Source organism: Macaca mulatta, chromosome 3 (assembly GCF_049350105.2).
Source record: "Macaca mulatta isolate MMU2019108-1 chromosome 3, T2T-MMU8v2.0, whole genome shotgun sequence".
NCBI classification, from domain to species: Eukaryota; Metazoa; Chordata; class Mammalia; order Primates; family Cercopithecidae; genus Macaca; species Macaca mulatta.
Genome location: NC_133408.1, coordinates 58,493,342 through 58,511,675, shown reverse-complemented (window position 1 = coordinate 58,511,675; position 18,334 = coordinate 58,493,342). Strand labels below are relative to the sequence as shown.

Sequence of the window (18,334 nt, the reverse complement as noted above, 5' to 3'; positions counted from 1 at the left end):
AAGCAGAGGTTGCAGTGAGTCAAGACTGTACCACTGCACTCCAGCAGGGATGACAGAGCAAGACCCTGTCTCAAAACAAACAAACAAAAAACTCAAGCACTATCTATAAGACAGTGGTTCTCAAAGTGTGATTCCCCAGACAGTAGGAGCAGCATCACCAGGCAACTTGTTAGAAATGCAAATTCTCTAGTCTTACTCCCAAGCTACTAAAATCAGAGACTCTGAGGGTAAGGTCCAGCAGTCACTGCTTTTACAAACTTTCCAAGTGATTTAGCAGCGTCACAATTAAAAGCAGTAAGAAACAGAAATGCCTATCTCCATTCTTCTACTCCAAGGAGCTTACTGTCTAAATTTGAGAACTAAGACTAACACAACCCAAGGAAAATAATCAGAAGTTAAGACATACACAAAATGAAGAAACTACTGAAAGCTGTTCATCAAAGGCTAACTGAGAAGAAGAGGGGAAAACATCCTTTTCCTTAATATTAAACTGACGTGCTGATAGCTCAATGCAGAAGAGAAAAATGTATTTCGACGGTGACAGAACTATGTATCCAGTCACGTCACTGTTCAACCACTCCTAGTTAAGTCCTTTTACCGCTCTGCCAGCTCCCAGTCCTCCTGCATCTCCTACAGCCTGGCCTTGTGGTACTCTTCCCTCCAGTGCTTGGAGCAGAAACCCTGCCAGACTGGGTTGCCGTAGTAACCACATCCTTTCTTGCACAGGATCCACATGAATTCCGCCGCGTTCGGACTTCGGGCTCATCTTCTTCCTGCTAACCAATGAACAAACAACAAAGTGTTGTTGAAAATGAATCATCATTCTACTAACTAAAATCTTACCAATTATGAACAAAAAGTGAGTGATTCCATTATCTTCAAGCCGTAAGAGAGGGAAGAAGGGAATGAAGGAGGGAGGGAAGGAGGGAGGGAAAGAGGGGAGGAAGGAAGAAGAAAAAAAGGTATATATAGTAAATTCCTGCCACAGTTATATTAAAAAAAGACTTATTCCCTGCCCAAAATACAAAGAACCCATTAAGAAAGAGCTAACATTAAAGACCTAAATGTATAGGCTTGAAACTAGAAAACTCCTAGAAGAAAACTTAGGGGAAAAGCTTCCCGACACTGGATTTTGCAAGGACTTCTAGGATATGACACCAAAAGCACAGGCAACAAAAGCAAAATCAGACAAACACATTAATTCCATCAAACTTGAAAATGCTTGCACAACACAGGAACCAAATGACAGAGTAAAAAGGAACAACACACAGAAAGGGAGAACATATCTGCAAACCACATATCTAATAAGGGGTTAATATCCAGAATATAAAGGAACTCTTACCACTCAATAACAAAAAAAACCAAGATGATCTGGTTAACAAATGGGAAAAGGACTTCAATAGACAATTATCCAAAGACATACAAACAGCCAATAAACATGTGAAAACGTGCTCAACATCACTAATCAGGGAAATGCAAATCAAAACCTACGTACCCATTAGGATGACTACTATAAAAAAATATGCAGTTTTTGATGCAGTGGCAAATAAGCATATAAATACTTGTTCAACATTGTTCAGTCATTAGAGAAATGCAAATTAAAACCACCATGAGATATCACTCAAATCATTAGAATGGCTAAAACAAAAAATATTGACACAGCCTGGGCAACATGGCAAAATCCAGTCTCTACCAAAAAATACAAAAAAAAAAAAAAATTAGGCAGGGATGGTGGTGCATGGATATGGTTCCAGCTACTCAGTAGGCTGAGGTGGGAGGATCACTTGAGCCCGGGAGGTGGAAGCTGCAGCAAGCCAGTATCATCACACCACTGCACTTCAGCCTGGGTGACAGAGTGAGACCCCACCTCAGAAAAAAAAAAAATACTGACAATACCAAGTGGCAGCAGGGATGCAGAGCAACTACAACCCTCACACATTCCTAGTGGACTACAAAATAGTACAGACACTAGAGAAAACACTTTTATAGTTTCTCAAAAATGTATACATACAATGACCATCCAACCATACAATCCCTCTCCTGGGTATTCCCTCTAGAGAAATAAAAACTGCTATTTACAAAATTCTTTTTTTTTTTTTTTTTTTTTTTTTTTTGAGACGGAGTCTCGCCCTGTCGCCCAGGCTGGAGTGCAGTGGCGCAATCTCGGCTCACGGCAAGCTCCACCTCCCGGGTTCACGCCATTCTCCTGCCTCAGCCTCCCGAGTAGCTGGGACCACAGGCGCCCGCCCCTGCGCCCGGCTAATTTTTTCTATTCTTAGTAGAGACGGGGTTTCACCATGGTCTCGATCTCCTGACCTTGTGATCCGCCCACCTCGGCCTCCCAAAGTGCTGGGATTACAGGCGTGAGCCACCACGCCCGGCCTACTTACAAAATTCTATACACAAACAGTTATAGTAGCATTATCTGTGATGACAAAAAATGACCACTAAAATATCTTTCAATGGGAGAATGAATAAACAAACTATGGTACATCCACACAACAGAATGCTACTCAGGAAAACAACAGGTATCAGTACACCCAACAACTTCGATGAATCTCAAAGGCTTTATGCTGACAGAAGCCAGCATCTTAGTTCCTTCTGGCTGCAGGAACAAAATACCATAAACTGGGTAGGTCACAAAAAACAGAAATTTATTTCTCACAGTTCAGGAAGCTGGCAAGTTCAAGATCAAGAAGTCAACAGATGTTGGTGTCTGGTGGTTCAATGAAGGTACCTTCTCCCTGTGTCCTCACATGGTGGGAGCGGAAGACAGGCTAGGCTCTCTGTAGTCTCTTTTAAGGGCACTTATAAGCCCCAGTCATGGGGGCTCCACTTTCATGAACTACTCACCTCCCAAAGGCTCCACCTCCTGGTAGCATCACCTTGCGGTTTAGATTTTCAACATACGAATTCGGGGGACACACAAAGATTCAGACCATAGCAGCCATCTTAAAAGTTTACACATTGTATGATTCCATTTAGGAACTAGGGGTAGGAAAGGATGTGACTATAAAGGATGAGCACAAGAAAGTTTTTGGGTGATGAAACTTCTGTATTCTGATTGTGGAGGTGTTTACATAAATCTATTAAAATTTTAAAATTCCGGCCGGGCGCAGTGGCTCATGCCTGTAATCCCAGCACTTTGGGAGGCCGAGGCGGGCGGATCACAAGGTCAGGAGATCGAGACCATCCTGGTTAACATGGTGAAACCCCAACTCTACTAAAAATACAAAAAAATTAGCTGGGCGTGGTGGTGGGCGCCTGTACTCCCAGCTACTTGGGAGGCTGAGGCAGGAGAATGGTGTGAACCCGGAAGGTGGAGCTTGCAGTGAGCCGAGATCGCACCACTGCACTCCAGAATGGGCGACAGAGCCAGACTTCGTCTCAAAAAAAGAAAAAAAAAAAAAAAAAAAAAATTCCCAGAACATTATACTCCTCCCAAATAAATTTTACTCTATGATTAAAAAGTTGTTGCCACCACTGCACTCCAGCCTGGGCAACAGAGCAAGATGCCATCTTAAAATAACAAAAAACAAAACAAAACAAAACAAAACTTGAGAGGCAATTTCTAGGTTGGATTAGGGAGAAGTACAGAACAGGAGACATGGAAACTGACCAAGAAGCAACTACAATTAGAGGACTAGAGGTAACACAGTGGGTAGCTAGGTATGGTGGCACTGACCTGTAATCCCAGCTACTTGGGAGGCTGAGGCACAAGAATTGCTTGGACCCGCGCGCAGAGACTGCAGGAAGCCGAGATCGCACCAGGGCACTCCAGTCTGGGCAACAGAGTGAAACCCTGTCTCAAAAATAAATAAATAAATAAATTAATTAATTAATTAAATATGTAACACAGTGGGAATGGAAAGACGACAGACGGAAATCTACCTTAGAGGTAAGATCTGTAATAGTTACTTAATGAGACTTGGCAGGGAGAGGGAAATCAAATAACATTAAGAAATCCTGGCCAGGCACGGTGGCTCACGCCTGTAATCCCAGCACTTTGGGAGGCTGACACAGGCGGATCACCTGAGGTTGGGAGTTCGAGATCAGCCTGACCAACATGGAGAAACCCCGTCTCTACTGAAAATACAAAAAAATTATCCAGGCATGGTAGTGCATGCCTGTAATTCCAGCTACTCAGGAGGCTGAGGCAGGAGAATTGCTTGAACTCGGGAAGCAGAGGTTGCAGTGAGCCAAGATGGTGCAATTGCACTCCAGCCCCAGCAACAAGAGCGAAACTCTGTCTCAAAAAAAAAAAAAGAAATCTCGACTTATTCCATCAAAAAGGGAGTAAGTGGCAGAGTCATCACTAAGCTTCCGGGGTCTGTCAGGCTGGAGTACAGTGGTGTGATCACAGCTCACTGCAGCCTTGACTTCCCGAGCTCAAGCAATACTCCCACCACTCAGCCACCACGCCTGGCTAACTGTTGTATTTTTTTTGTAGAGGCGGTGTTTTGCCACGTTACCCAGGTGGTCTTGAACTCTAGGGCTCCACTAAGCCTACACTTAGTATGCCAAGTCCTGGGTTTCAAATTATTTTGAAAGTTTGAGCTAATCTTGCCATTATCATCCTGCTGTCCCTTCCCTTCCAAGAGAAATGGGCAAAAGGAAATACCTATTTTTTCGCATAGATCAATTCACTTCTTAAAATTTTGTACTGTAAGTATGATAGTACTAGTCCATGTTACTAAAATAAACACAGTTTGGGGAATCTGCCTAGCACATGTGCAAATACCTCCCGTGTATCAGGAAACTGTCCTCTCAATCCACAAAGATAAGCTGGCAGCAGCTACATTTGTATAAGGTATTTGAATGGTCCCCCAATTCAGGGTCACAGCTGATTCTCTCTGTGTTAGAGTCTTTTGCTTGGAGTTTTGGAAATGGGACTAAATCGGGGCTGTTCTCTTGAATGATGGAACTGTGTAACATGATCATCTTCCATCAAGTGGTCTGAGTATCAGGACAGTCTACACAGTGAAATAGACATACCCGAAGAAGCAGAGAAAAGTAGAAGGCCCAGTAGGTCCTGAGTGATTTCAATCTCCCAGATCCAATCCCTGGCTAATGTTTAGCTGCACGCCCACCCTCAGATTCTGAGACATACACACTGGTTCCCTAACTGCTTTTTTCTTTTTTTCTTAAGCTGGTTCCAGTAGAGCCAAAAGAGTCTATGCCAAAAGACTTCTACAAAGCCGGGCGCGGTGGCTCGCGCCTGTAATCCCAGCACTTTGGGAGGCCGAGGCGGGCGGATCACAAGGTCAGGAGATCGAGACCACGGTGAAACCCCGTCTCTACTAAAAATACAAAAAATTAGCCGGGCGCGGTTGTGGGCGCCTGTAGTCCCAGCTACTCGGGAGGCTGAGGCAGGAGAATGGCGTGAACCCGGGAGGCGGAGCTTGCAGTGAGCCGAGATCGCGCCACTGCACTCCAGCCTGGGCGACAGAGCGAGACTCCGTCTCAAAAAAAAAAAAAAAAAAAAAAAAAAAGACTTCTACAGATGCTCTTTAAGAGCTAGAAAAACATAAAGGAGTGCTCTGTGCATTACTTGGCATACATTAAAAGCTCTATATGTATTAGACAGAAACAGTAACAATAGCTCTGAGTCTAAGAAGACTGATTTGGTGGCCAGGCGCGGTGGCTCACGCCTGTAATCCCAGCACTTTGGGAGGCCGGGACGGGTGGATCATGAGGTAAGGAGATCGAGACCATCCTGGCTAACATGGTGAAACCCCGTCTCCACTAAAAATACAAAAAATTAGCCAGGCGTGGTGGCGGGCACCTGTAGTCCCAGCTACTCGGGAGGCTGAGGCAGGAGAATGGCATGAACTGGGAAGGCAGAGCTTGCAGTGAGCCGAGATCGCGCCACTGCACTCCAGCCTGGGCAACAGAGCACGACTCCGTCTCAAAAAAAAAAAAAAAGAAAGAAGACTGATTTGATGTGGACCATGAAATCACAGGGATCAGTCGTATCTGCACTCGAACCCCAGCTTTGCCACGTACTAGAAATGTGACTGTAGGCAAACTATGTAATATTTCTGAAACTCCCTTTCCTATCTCTCTCTCCAACCTCACTGCTCCTATCATTCTCCACCTTTATACCAAATTAAACCTCACAGGACCTGTGCACCCATGACCTTCACTCTCTGGTGCTACACCTGTGATTATGTCACCTTTCACTGCAAAAAGGACTTTGCAGATATAATTGAGTTGACTAATCATTAAAACAAGGAGATTATCCTAGATATCTAGATGGGCCCAATGAAGCACATGAACCCTAAAACGCAGAAGAGAATAAGGACCCAGAATGACCAAAACAATCTTGAAACCGAATGTAAGAAAACTTATATTTCCTGATTTCAAACCTTACTACAAAGCCATGGGAATTACTACAGCATGGTACTGGCACAAGAACAGTCATAGAAATCAACAGAATAAATTGAGATTCCATAAATAAACTCACAATTCTTCTGTCAACTGATTTTCCACAGAAGTACCAAGAGTATTCAATGGCGAAAAAAGAGTCTTTTCGGCCAAGCACGGTGGCTCATGCCTGTAATCCCACCACTTTGGGAGACTGAGGCGGGCGGATCATGAGTTCAGGAGATCGAGACCATCCTGGCGAACACAGTGAAGCCCTGTCTCTACGAAAAATACAAAAAAATTAGCTGGGCGTGGTGGTGGGCGCCTGTAATCCCAGCTACACAGGAGGCTGAGGCAGGAGAATGGTGTGAACCCAGGAGGTGGAGCTTGCAGCGAGCAGAGATCACACCACTCACTGCAGCCTGGGGGACAGAGCAAGACTCTGTCTCAAAAAAAAAAAAAAAAAGAGTCTTTTCACCAAATACTGCTGGGAAAATCGGATAGCCACATGTAAAAGAATGATGCTAGATACCACATACAAAAATGAACTCAGAATCAATCAAAGACTTAAATGTAAAAGCCAAAACTAAAGCTCTCAGAAGAAAATACAGAGGTAAAATTTTCATGATATTGGATTGGACAAAGGATATTTAGATATGGCACCAAAAGCAGGAGCAACAAAAGACAGATAAATTGTACTCCAACAAAATTTTAATGTTTGTGCTTCAGAGGACCTTATTAAGTGAAAATAGAACACACAGAATGAGAGAAAACATTTGCAAGTCATTTATGTAATAAGGAACTTCTATCCAGAATATATAAAAAATTCTTGGCCGGGCGCGGTGGCTCAAGCCTGTAATCCCAGCACTTTGGGAGGCCGAGACGGGCGGATCACGAGGTCAGGAAATCGAGACCATCCTGGCTAACACCGTGAAACCCCGTCTCTACTAAAAAATACAAAAAACTAGCTGGGCGAGGTGGCGGGCGCCTGTAGTCCCATCTACTCGGGAGGCTGAGGCAAGAGAATGGCGTGAACCCGGGAGGCGGAGCTTGCAGTGAGCCGAGATCCGGCCACTGCACTCCAGCCCGGGCGACAGAGCGAGACTCCGTCTCAAAAAAAAAAAAAAAAAAAAAATTCTTATAACTCAATAATAAAAACTAAGTAACAATTTTTTCAACGGGTAAAAGATCTGAATGGACATTTCTCCAGAAAGACAAACAGTCGTGAGTATGTGAAAAGATGTTCCACATCATCTGTCATCAAGGAAATGCAAAACGAAACCAAAATGAGATGCCACTTCACATCCAGTAGGATGACTAGAACCAAAAAGTCAGAAATAACAAGTGTTGCCAAGGATGTGGGGAAACTGGAACCCTCATACACTGTTTGTAGGAATGTGAAATGGTACAGCCATTGTGGAGAAGCCCTGCAGTTTCTCAAATGATTAAACAATATTACCATAGAAACCAGCAATTTCACTCCTAGACTAAGAGAAACAAAAACATATGTTCACAGAGAAACTTGTACATGTTCTTATCAGCATCATCCATAATAATCCAAGAGCAGAAACAACCCAAATGTACATTAACTGATGAATTAATAAACAAAATGTCATATATCCATAAAATGGAGTATTATTTGGTCATAAAAAGGAATGAAGTACTGATATATGCTACAACATGGTGAACCCTGAAAACATGCTAAGTGAGAGATGCCAGTTATAAAACACCACACATTATACGATTCCATTCATCCGAACATCCATACCAGGGAAATCTAGAGAGACAGAAAATAGACTGGTGGTCACTTAGTACTGAGAGGGAACAGGATGGAAATAAAGGGGATAGAGAAAGGGCATGGGTTTCTTTGTGAGATGATGAAAATATTCTAAATTTGGCTGTGGTAATGGTTGTAATTGTGCACTTGAAAAGGGAGAATTGTATGGTATGTGAATTATACCTCAATAAAGCTGTCTTTTTCAAAAACAGAAGAGACAAAATGTGCAGTTAGGGAGAGTCAAATCACTATTGATGGTTTTGAAGCTGGAGGAGACTAAAAGCCAAGAAATTTGAGTGGCTTCTAGAGGCCGAGAATGACTTCTGGCTGACAGCCAGCAAAGAAATGAGGACCTCACACCTTCACCACATGAAAATGAATTCTGCCAACATGAGTGTGTGTGGAAGGAGACTCTCCCTATCACCTCCAAATAAAAACCCAGGATGAGCGATGCTTAATTCTGACCTCCTGAGGTCCTCAGCAGAACACCCAGTGGAGCCTGCTTGAACCTCTAATCTACAGAACTTTGAGATAATAAATGAGTACTGTGGACACGGGCAATGACTCACGCCTCTATTCCCAGCACTTAGGAAGGCTGAATTAGGACGACTGGTTGAGAATGGGAATTTGAGGCTGCAGCGAGCTATGACGGCACCACTGAACTCCAGCATGGGCAATAGAGACCTCTTTTAAAAAAATAAAAACAAAAAATAAGTGTTTCAAACTGCTATCCTTTCCACTTCCCCCTTTGTTGGGAGAGGCTTTGCAAGTCCTGTTCCAATGTGAGGAAAGCCATGGCCCTTGCTGTACAAGAGGTGGTTTCTTTCTCATTGTTTAGGTCTAAGCTGTGAGAGACCTTCCCTAGCCTATCTGAAATACTACCTACCCCAACCTACCCTACCCTCACCTCCATTGTGGACCCAATTCTCTATGTCCTATTTCTTATATTTCTTTGGGGGTGCAGGGGTAGAGGCGGGGTCTTACCACGTAGCCCAGGCTGGTCTTGAACTTTTTATGGATGTGAGCCACCATGCCCAGCCCTCATGTCCTATTTCTTTGCCTTCCCTACCGCTCCTTGAAACAGGGTCTGACTCTGTCATCTAGGCTAGAGTGCACTAGTGCAATCACGGCTTACTACACTCGACCTCCCCAGGCTCAAGAGATCCTCTCACCTCAGCCTCTTGAGTAGCTGGGACTACAGGCATGTGGCATCACGCCTGGCTAAGTTTTGTATTTTTTGTAGAGACAGGGTTTTACCACATTGACCAGACTGATCTCGAATTCCTGGCCTTAAGTGATCCACCCACCTTGGCCTCCCAAAGTGCTGGGATTGTAGGCATGAGCTACTGCACCCAGCCTCCATGTCCTATTTCTAATAAATATTTTTTATTTACTTCTTTACTTGTTGGTCTGTCTCCCTCACTGCGAAGAATGCAATTTGCTGAGGACAGAGACCTTATTTTCCTTCTCCACTGTTACATTTCTAGTGATTCAAATAGTACCAGTGTGATGTTATAACCTATATTGGTTTTCGTCCACGGTTCCTGGCTGGTAACTACCATAGTCCTCATCCTAGGTTTTCTGTTTTTTGTGACAGGTTCTCGCTCTGTTGCCCAAGCTGGAGTGCAGTGGTGAGGTCTCAGTTCACTGCAACTCCGCCTCCTGGGTTCAAGTGATTCTCCTGCCTCAGCCTCCTGAGTAACTGGTACTACAGGTGCCTGCCACCATGCCCATGGTGTATTTTAGGTAGAGACGGGGTTTCACCATGTTGGCCAGGCTGGTCTCGAACTCCTGACATCAAATGATCTGCCCACCTCAGACTCCCAAAGTGCTGGGATTACAGGCATGAGCCACCATGGCCAGCCCCAGGCTTTTGTGTTATAAGGCTGGGTGTGTTAGGCCTCATGGGCAGCCTCTCTGACTTTTCTCTACCCTCCTTTTACCTGCCCCAAGGCAGGACTCTACTCTGGATTGGTCTTAAACCCTCCCCAGAGAGGGTCCAGCTCTATACTCTGAGGGACGAATGCTGATGTCAGGAAGCCTCCATAAAAACCCAAGAGAACTGGGCCCAGGAAGCTTTCAGGTAGCTGAACACAGTGGAGGTTCCTGGAGGGCTTACACCCAGGGAGGGCATGGAAGTTCCGCACCTTCCCCTAGTCCTCACCCCCAGCATCTCCTTCACCTGGATCCTTTGCAATATCCGTTGCAATAAACCGGTAAACATAAGCATCTCTCTAAGTTCTGTAAACCACTTCAGCAAATTAATCGAACCTAAAAAGGGAGCCATGGGAACCCGAACTTGGAGCTGGTCAGTTAGAAGTTCTGAGGCCGGGCGCGGTGGCTCAAGCCTGTAATCCCAGCACTTTGGGAGGCCGAGACGGGCGGATCACGAGGTCAGGAGATTGAGACCATCCTGGCTAACCCGGTGAAACCCCCTCTCTACTAAAAAATACAAAAAAACTAGCCAGGCGAGGTGGCGGGCGCCTGTAGTCCCAGCTGCTCGGGAGGCTGAGGCAGGAGAATGGCGTGAACCCGGGAGGCGGAGCTTGCAGTGAGCTGAGATCTGGCCACTGCACTCCAGCCTGGGCGACAGAGCGAGGCTCCGTCTCAAAAAAAAAAAACAAAAAAAGAAGTTCTGGAGGCCCGGAGTTCCAACTGATGGGGATTAGGAAGGGCAGTCATGGAGACTGAGTCCTCACCCTGTGCAATCTGACACTATCTCCTGGTAGATAGTGCAGGAAGTGAACACTATCTCCTGGTAGATAGTGAAGGAAGACACCCAGTCGGTGTGGTGTGTAGGGGAAGAATCCGCACACATATGGTCATGGAAGTCTTCTGTGTTGATGATTGCTTGGCATGAGCAGAGGAAAAACACAGTTTGAGGAGGTTTTTCCCTGCACAACTGGGCATATCATAGGTTCTCAAATCTTTATTGAAAGAACAATAACTAAATGAATAAGGTTATTGTAGAGACCATAGAATAACATGGCTATAAATAAAGCAATGATACATACTAAATGCTTAATAAATACAAAAATCCCTTCCCCGGGGCCAGGTGCAATGGTTCATGCGTATAATCCCAGCACTTTGGGAGGTGAAGGTGGGAGGATGGCTTGAAGCCAAGTGTTTAAGACCAGCCTGGGCAACATAGCAAGACCCTGTCTCTATTATTTAAAAATGTTCAAAAGTCTCCTCCTCTCATGGGTGATTAGCCATTATGTTAAAATTACTCATGCTGGATGGGCGCGGTTACTCATGCCTATAATCCCAGAACTTTGGGAGGCCAAGGCGGGCAGATCACGAGGTCAGGAGTTTGAGACCAGCCTGGTCAACACAGTGAAACTCCATCTCTATTAAAAATACAAAAATTAGCTGGGCATGGTGGCATGCGCCTGTAGTCCCAGTTACTCAGGAGGCTGAGGCAGGAGAATCACTTGAACCCAGGAGGCAGAGGTTGAGGTGAACTGAGGTCATGCCACTGCACTCCAGCCTGGGCAACAGAGAACACTCTGTTTCAGAAAAAAAAAAAAAAAAAATTATACATGCTAACCAACTTTACAAGGGAAAATAAACATCTATGGGATGGGTAAACAAACTGGGGCATGACCACACTAAAAAGGACACACTATTAACACATGCAAAAACCTGGAGGCTCAAGAGCAACATGTTGACTTTTTTAAAAAGTGTATCTTAAAAGGTCACATACTCTAGGATTTATACAACCTTTCCAAATGACAAAGCTACAGATATGGAGAACAAATTAGTGCTTTTTCCAGGTTAAGAGTGGTGAAGGCAAGGGAGAGGAGGGGAAGGAAAATGGTATAAACAGTTAACCCAGCAGGCTTGCGTTGCTCAAATGATGCACATTCTCAGACGGGCCTGCTTGGTCAGCTGGGTTAGACTGGCCCTTGGTCAGCTTCTAGAAACTGAGGTCTTGTACTAGCCCTATGCCCTAAGTGATACGGATATTTTGTATGGTTACGGTACTGAACCACACTGTTCCAGCTTGTCTAGATATTTTGTGCAAATTGTATGATTTATGGTAAACACCTGCTTTCCTTTTGGAGTTGCTCTAACAGTGGTCAGTCCCAAAGGGACTATATGCCTATGTGATATGGTTTGGATCTGTGTCCCCACCCAAATGTCATGTTGAATTGTAATCCCCAGTGTTGGAAGTGGGGCCTGTGAAAGGTGATCTGATCATGGGGCAGTTACTCATGAATGGTTTCGCACCACCCCCTGTGGTTCTGTGCTTGTGAGATCTGGTTGTTTAAAAGTGTGTAGCACCTTCTCTCTTGCTCCTGCTCCCACCAGGGGAGACACTTTGCTCCCTCTTTGCTTTCCACTGTGATTGGAAGCTTCCTGAGGCCTCCCTAGAAGCAGAAGCTGCAATGCTTCCCGTATAGCCTGTAGAACTGTGAGCTAATCAAACCTCCTTTCTTTATAAATGACTCAGTGTCAGGTATTTCTTTATAGCAATGTGAGAATGAACGAACGAATACACTATGTGACCAGCCTCCAGTAAAAGCCCTGGATTCTGAGGCGTACCTGAGCTTTCACAATAAAAAACACTTCACACGTGTTGCTAGAGTTTACGGCTGGGGAAGTAAGCACATCCTGGGCAACTCTGCTGGGAGAAGACTCTTCGAATCTTAACAGTGCTGGTGTCCTGTAGAATCTGCTCAATGCACAACTACCCTTTATTAATCCTGCTTTGTATCCCGTCACTGCAACAAACCATAGCAAGGAGTAAGTATGACCTGTGAGAGCCCCAAGCGAATTACGAAACCTGGGGGCAGCCCTGGGGACTGCTGACACAGGATGTGACTAAAAAGGCAGGAGGGAAGTCTTTGGGGTAATGGAATAGTTCTGTATCTTGACTATGGCGGTGGCTACAGGAATCTACGTATGAGATAAAATGTGCATGACACTATACACATACGTTGCACAAATATCAATTTCCAGGTTTCGACATTATATTACAGTTATGTAAGATATAACCATTAAGCAAACTAGAAGAGTACACAGGACCTGTCTGTACTATCTTTACGGCTTCCTATAGATTTAAAGTTATTAAGTATTCCAAATTTTAAAGTTTTGTTAAAAATCACACATGAGGCCAGGCGTGGTGGCTCACGCCTGTAATCTCAGCACTTTGAGAGGCCGAGGTGGGTGGATCAAGAGGTCAGGAAATCAAGACCTTCCTGGCTAGCACGGTGAAACCCCGTCTCTACTAAAAATACAAAAAAAAATTAGCTGGGCATGGTGGCAGGTGCCTGTAGTCCCAGCTACTAGGCAGGCTGAGGCAGGAGAATGGCATGAACCCAGGAGGCGGAGCTTGCAGTCAGCAGAGATTGCACCACTGCACTTCAGTCTGGGCAACAGAGCGAGGCTCCCTCTCAAGAAAAAAAAAAATCACACGTGAACGTTTTTTAATAAAAATAAACACCTATCATGGGACCAATGTGTATCAGTTAAACACACCACTCATTCTGCTGCTTCTAGGTATAAAAAGAGAGCAAGGGTACCACCAAAAGAGAGTGCCATCATTTGAAAGGCTATGTAGTGGTGGTGACAGTGTCTGTTATGGTAGAAGGCAGGAGAGTTGGCACACCCAGATCGGACATCAGAGCTACAGACGGCATAGCCTGTAAACGCAGGAAGAAACGTGGGGGATCAACTGCGTGAAACTCAACTCTTTCTCTCCTGGGCAGACAGACCTGTCCCTAGACAGGTAACCACCACCAGCACCGGTTACAGGAGGGAGCTCTGAGGGGCCACACGCTCCTGTGGGAGCACTGCATTCCAATAAAGAGGAGCTTGATTGAGCAACCTGGACATAAAGAATGCACAATTCAGCCGGGCGCGGTGGCTCAAGCCTGTAATCCCAGCACTTTGGGAGGCCGAGGCGGGCGGATCACAAGGTCAGGAGATCGAGACCACGGTGAAACCCCGTCTCTACTAAAAATACAAAAAATTAGCCGGGCGCGGTTGTGGGCGCCTGTAGTCCCAGCTACTCGGGAGGCTGAGGCAGGAGAATGGCGTGAACCCGGGAGGCGGAGCTTGCAGTGAGCCGAGATCGTGCCACTGCACTCCAGCCTGGGCTGGGCGACAGAGCGAGACTCCGTCTCAAAAAAAAAAAAAAAAAAAAAAAAGAATGCACAATTCAATTGGTCCCACTGATGTCAGACAAGACAGAGTAAAAATGATCTCTGCTGCTGGGACAGTTAGGATTCTACAAATCGTGCCCCAGGGCTAGGATTTATTCCGGGTCCAGGTACCCTAAAAAGGACAGAGAGGTACAAAGCTTACTTACAAAGCTCCCAGAACTATTAGTACTCTTTCTTAAGGCTCTGGATGCAAGCCAGTTTCGTCTCAGAAAAGCAAAACAAAAACACTTTGCAGATGTGAGTAGTTTCCCGCTATCCTTCTTGAGGGTCCGCTTCCTATTCCTGGGTTCAATGTCATGCCCTCAGAAGTCACTCCTCTCCTCCAGGCAACTCATCTGGGACTTACAGGAAACATTCCATCAATTCTAGTAAAACGATAAGCTATCCTTTGACCTCAGTTAAGGAATAAAACTTTTGGGTGATTTTTTTCCCTTAAATTTTCCCTTAAATGAGTAAAGAATACTCATTATTGGCGGAGAATGCAGTGAGCCGAGATCACGCCATTGCACTCCAGCCTGGGCGACAGAGCGAGACTCCATCTCAAAAAAAAAAAAAAAAAAAAAGAACACTTACTATTTACAAAACCCGACATATATAGACAAGTAGAAAAAAAAGTTTCCGTCATCATCCAGAGACAGTTACTGTACGTGGTACATATTCTTATAATGTTCCCTCTGCACTCATTCAACAAATATTTATATACTGATGGATTACTGTACGACAGGCACTTGGGACAGGCACTTGGGATACAAATGTAAGTAAAAATAAATCAAACAGTTTGCTAGAAACAGAAACGGAATGCCAAAGGGTATGTACATTTAAAATTTTGACATATACCAAATTGGTTTGACAAAATATACTATTTACATTCCCACCTACAGTGTATGAGAATCTGGTTTCCCATAACCTCACAAGCATAACATTACTGAACTTTAATTTTCTGTCAATCTGACAGGCAAACAAAAAAAATCATTTAACGTGCATTTCCCTAAGGTTAGCCATCTTTACAGACATTTATTGGCATTAACATATTTTCTTTGAAGAAATTAACTGATCTTGCTCATTTTTCTATGTCATTACTATTTTCTTTCGATTTATAGGTACTCTTCTTATATATCTTTCAGTCCTCAACTTCACGGTATGAAGACACCATCATTCTAATAAAAGGCTTATTAGCATTTGCACTCTGTAATCCAAGGTTCACCAACTTTCATATGATTAAATATAATGCTTCCAAAACGAATGTGAATGTCAATGTCAGAGTTTTAATGTTAAATATAACAAAACATTATTTGTCCAAACGTTAGCCTGGACAAATAATTCCAAATGATAATCAACTCCTGGGAATATAATGTAGAGCTGATTGCTGCTGGAATGAGCACAGCAAGCAGGGCAGCATTCTTAAGGAATGAGTTCCAGACAACAGTCTTCTATTGTACTAGATCAAGCCCTTCTTGGTTAAGCAAAATTGTAACTCTAATCTGAGCATGCCATTCTCTGGACTAACAGATCAAAATTACACATAAGATAATCTGGCTACTGTAGCCTACTTTGTACCATTTCTCTATGCTCTCACCCAGGGAAGCAGCACAAATGGTCAATTTATTCACTAAGTTACTGACCAAAAATTATTTCTCCTAACTCCACCTAAAGGAACAGCAACCTGCAACACATGAGACCGTCTCTGTTAAAGGCATTTCTTTTCTTTACCTTTTTTTCCTTTTCTTTTCTCTATCTGACATATGGTCTTGCTCTATAACCCAGGCTAGAATGCAGTGGCATGATAACAGCTCACTGTAGCCGTGACTGCCTGGGCTCAAGTGATCCTCCCCACTTTAGCTTCCCAAGTAGCTGGGACTACAAGTGTGCACCAGCATCCCTTGATGCTTGAGGTGACACTTGAGGGACACTTGAGGCGGGAGGATTGCTTGAGTCCAGGAGTTTGAGACCAGCCTGGGCAACACAGCAAGACCCCATCTTGACAAAATATTTAAAAATCAGCTGGGTGTGACAGCACCCATCTGCAGTCTCAGCTACTCGGAAGGCTGAGGTGGAAGGATCACTTGAGCCTAGGCAGTTGAGACTTCAGTGACTCATGATCTTGTCACTGTACTCCAGCCTGGGTGACAAAGTGAGACCCTGTCTCCAAATAAATAAGCACCTCCTTATAGTTACTGGTCTCCTCTCCTTTGGTCCGCCCCTCTCCATCACTCCACCCTGTTAGTCTAAATGTTACTCATTCTTCAGGACACCTGCAGAAAGTATTCCCTGATCCCTTCCAGGCTCCACACCCAACAGCATGGCCTAAATGCCCGGCTCCTTCCTCGGTGCTCCATCTTAGCTCACACTCCTTACCACACTGTTTTCAAAGTATCTTGACTGTCCCTTCTCCTCAACTGGGCAACTTCTAGACAGCAGAAACATGACTGCTTAGAAGGTCATTAAAAATTCAAATCCTGAACATTTCTTAATCCTATGGATATGAATCAGTAACTCGTAAAAGCAAAATGTTATTTATCATTAAATATTAACAATATAATCACATTTTCATCTCTGGCAAGTTTCTTGGTACAACAATTTTAAGGAACAGACTCTTTAACAACAGTTAAAGCCGCGCGCTGGCTCACGCCTGTAATTCCAGCACTCTAGGAGGCTGAGGCGGGAGGATCACTTAAGGCCAGGAGTTTGACACCTGCCTGGGCAACATTGTGAGATCCCATCTCGAAAAAAAATAGTAAATAAAAACAAAGCAGTTTTAGGTTTAGAGGGGGGAAAGTAGCTCTCCAAGCCAAAAACCAACTCCCAAGATGCTCCTGTAAACTCGCCCTGGAAAAATCTATCTAATCTCAAAGGCAAAACGAACCCACGGGCGCCCACGACACATTTCTCAACCACAAGGATTGGTCACCCGCGCTGAGACACCGCCAGCTGCCTATGACCTAGCCTCCAAAGCGGCAGAGTCCCTCCCTCTCTCTCCCTAAACTTCCGCTATAGCATACCCCGGCTCTCCTCCCAGACGGTTCGGAAATAGGGACTTCGACTCCTAACCCCAGCCCCACAGCCTCGCCATCAGCCACGGGGTGGAAGTCAGGACCACAGGCTTCAAATCCCCTCCCAATTCCGGGACGCTTCTGTCCCCCCAGGGCCACGCGGCATCAAGTCCCGGTGCCCCCGCCGCCGCCTGGGGCTGTGGTCTGGGTCCACGCGTCCCATCCCGGCGCGTTCCGGGGAGGTCCTGGGAGGGGCCACGAGCGAGCACAGATGTTGCTTTGGAGCCCGCGTCCTGGACGGGAAGTGGGAGCCAGGCCCAGGGAAACCGCCAGAGAGGGAGGCAGCCAGGAAACGCTCCGCGTCAGGCCTCCGGAGCTTGGCCGGGCACTGGAGATTCCGGCAACCAGCGCCTGAGACAGAAAGGCCGCGCACTGTGAGGATTAAAGGAGCCGAGGGCGGCCTGGAACTGGGCAGGCGGCGCTGATGGGGCGGGAACGTGGGACGAAGGACAGCGGGAGGCACCGACGCGCAACTGCCCCCGCCGCGCGGATGGCACAGACCAACCGCCCCGCCGCCCCCGGCCCGAGACGCCCCGCCGCCCCGCCACCCCGCTCCCAGAGCTGAGAGCCGCGCAGCTCTTAGGCCCAGTCCATCCGCTCTGTACCTCGCCCGCTTCTCCACCGGCGCCCAAAGCGCCGCTCGCCCGCGTCCTTTGGGTAGGTCTCGGCTCCGCGATCCGCTTCCGCCTCAAACCCACCCTCCTGCTAGCCCCGCTCCCGTCACTGCCAGCGAATGCAAGTTAGGCACGGCGTGCAAACGTCACTTCCGGCGCCTTTGGCTCTTGGCGGGAGGAAATGCCAGCGGATCCAAAGGTGGCGCATCCCTGTAACCCTATCTACTAGGGAGGCTGAGGCAGGAGGATCGGTTGAACCTGGGAGGCGGTGGTTGCGGTGAGCCGAGATCGTGCCAGTGCACTGCAGCCTGGGTAACAGAGTGAAACTCTCTCAAACAAAAGAAAAAAAAAAGGAAC

At 45.8% G+C, this 18,334-nt stretch overlaps 1 pseudogene across 1 annotated transcript in view; it reads right to left on the bottom strand.

Moving 5' to 3' along the window:
* Window positions 1–18,122, bottom strand: part of LOC698613 (rab5 GDP/GTP exchange factor-like) — a 48,761-nt pseudogene extending 30,639 nt beyond the window's left edge. The window contains exons 1-2 of the transcript XR_013415244.1: window positions 17,969–18,122; window positions 599–773 (exon numbers count right to left, since the gene is read on the bottom strand). The product of XR_013415244.1 is annotated as a rab5 GDP/GTP exchange factor-like (transcript). The remainder of the gene's footprint in view (window positions 1–598; window positions 774–17,968) is intronic.
* Between the last annotated feature and the right edge of the window lie 212 nt (window positions 18,123–18,334).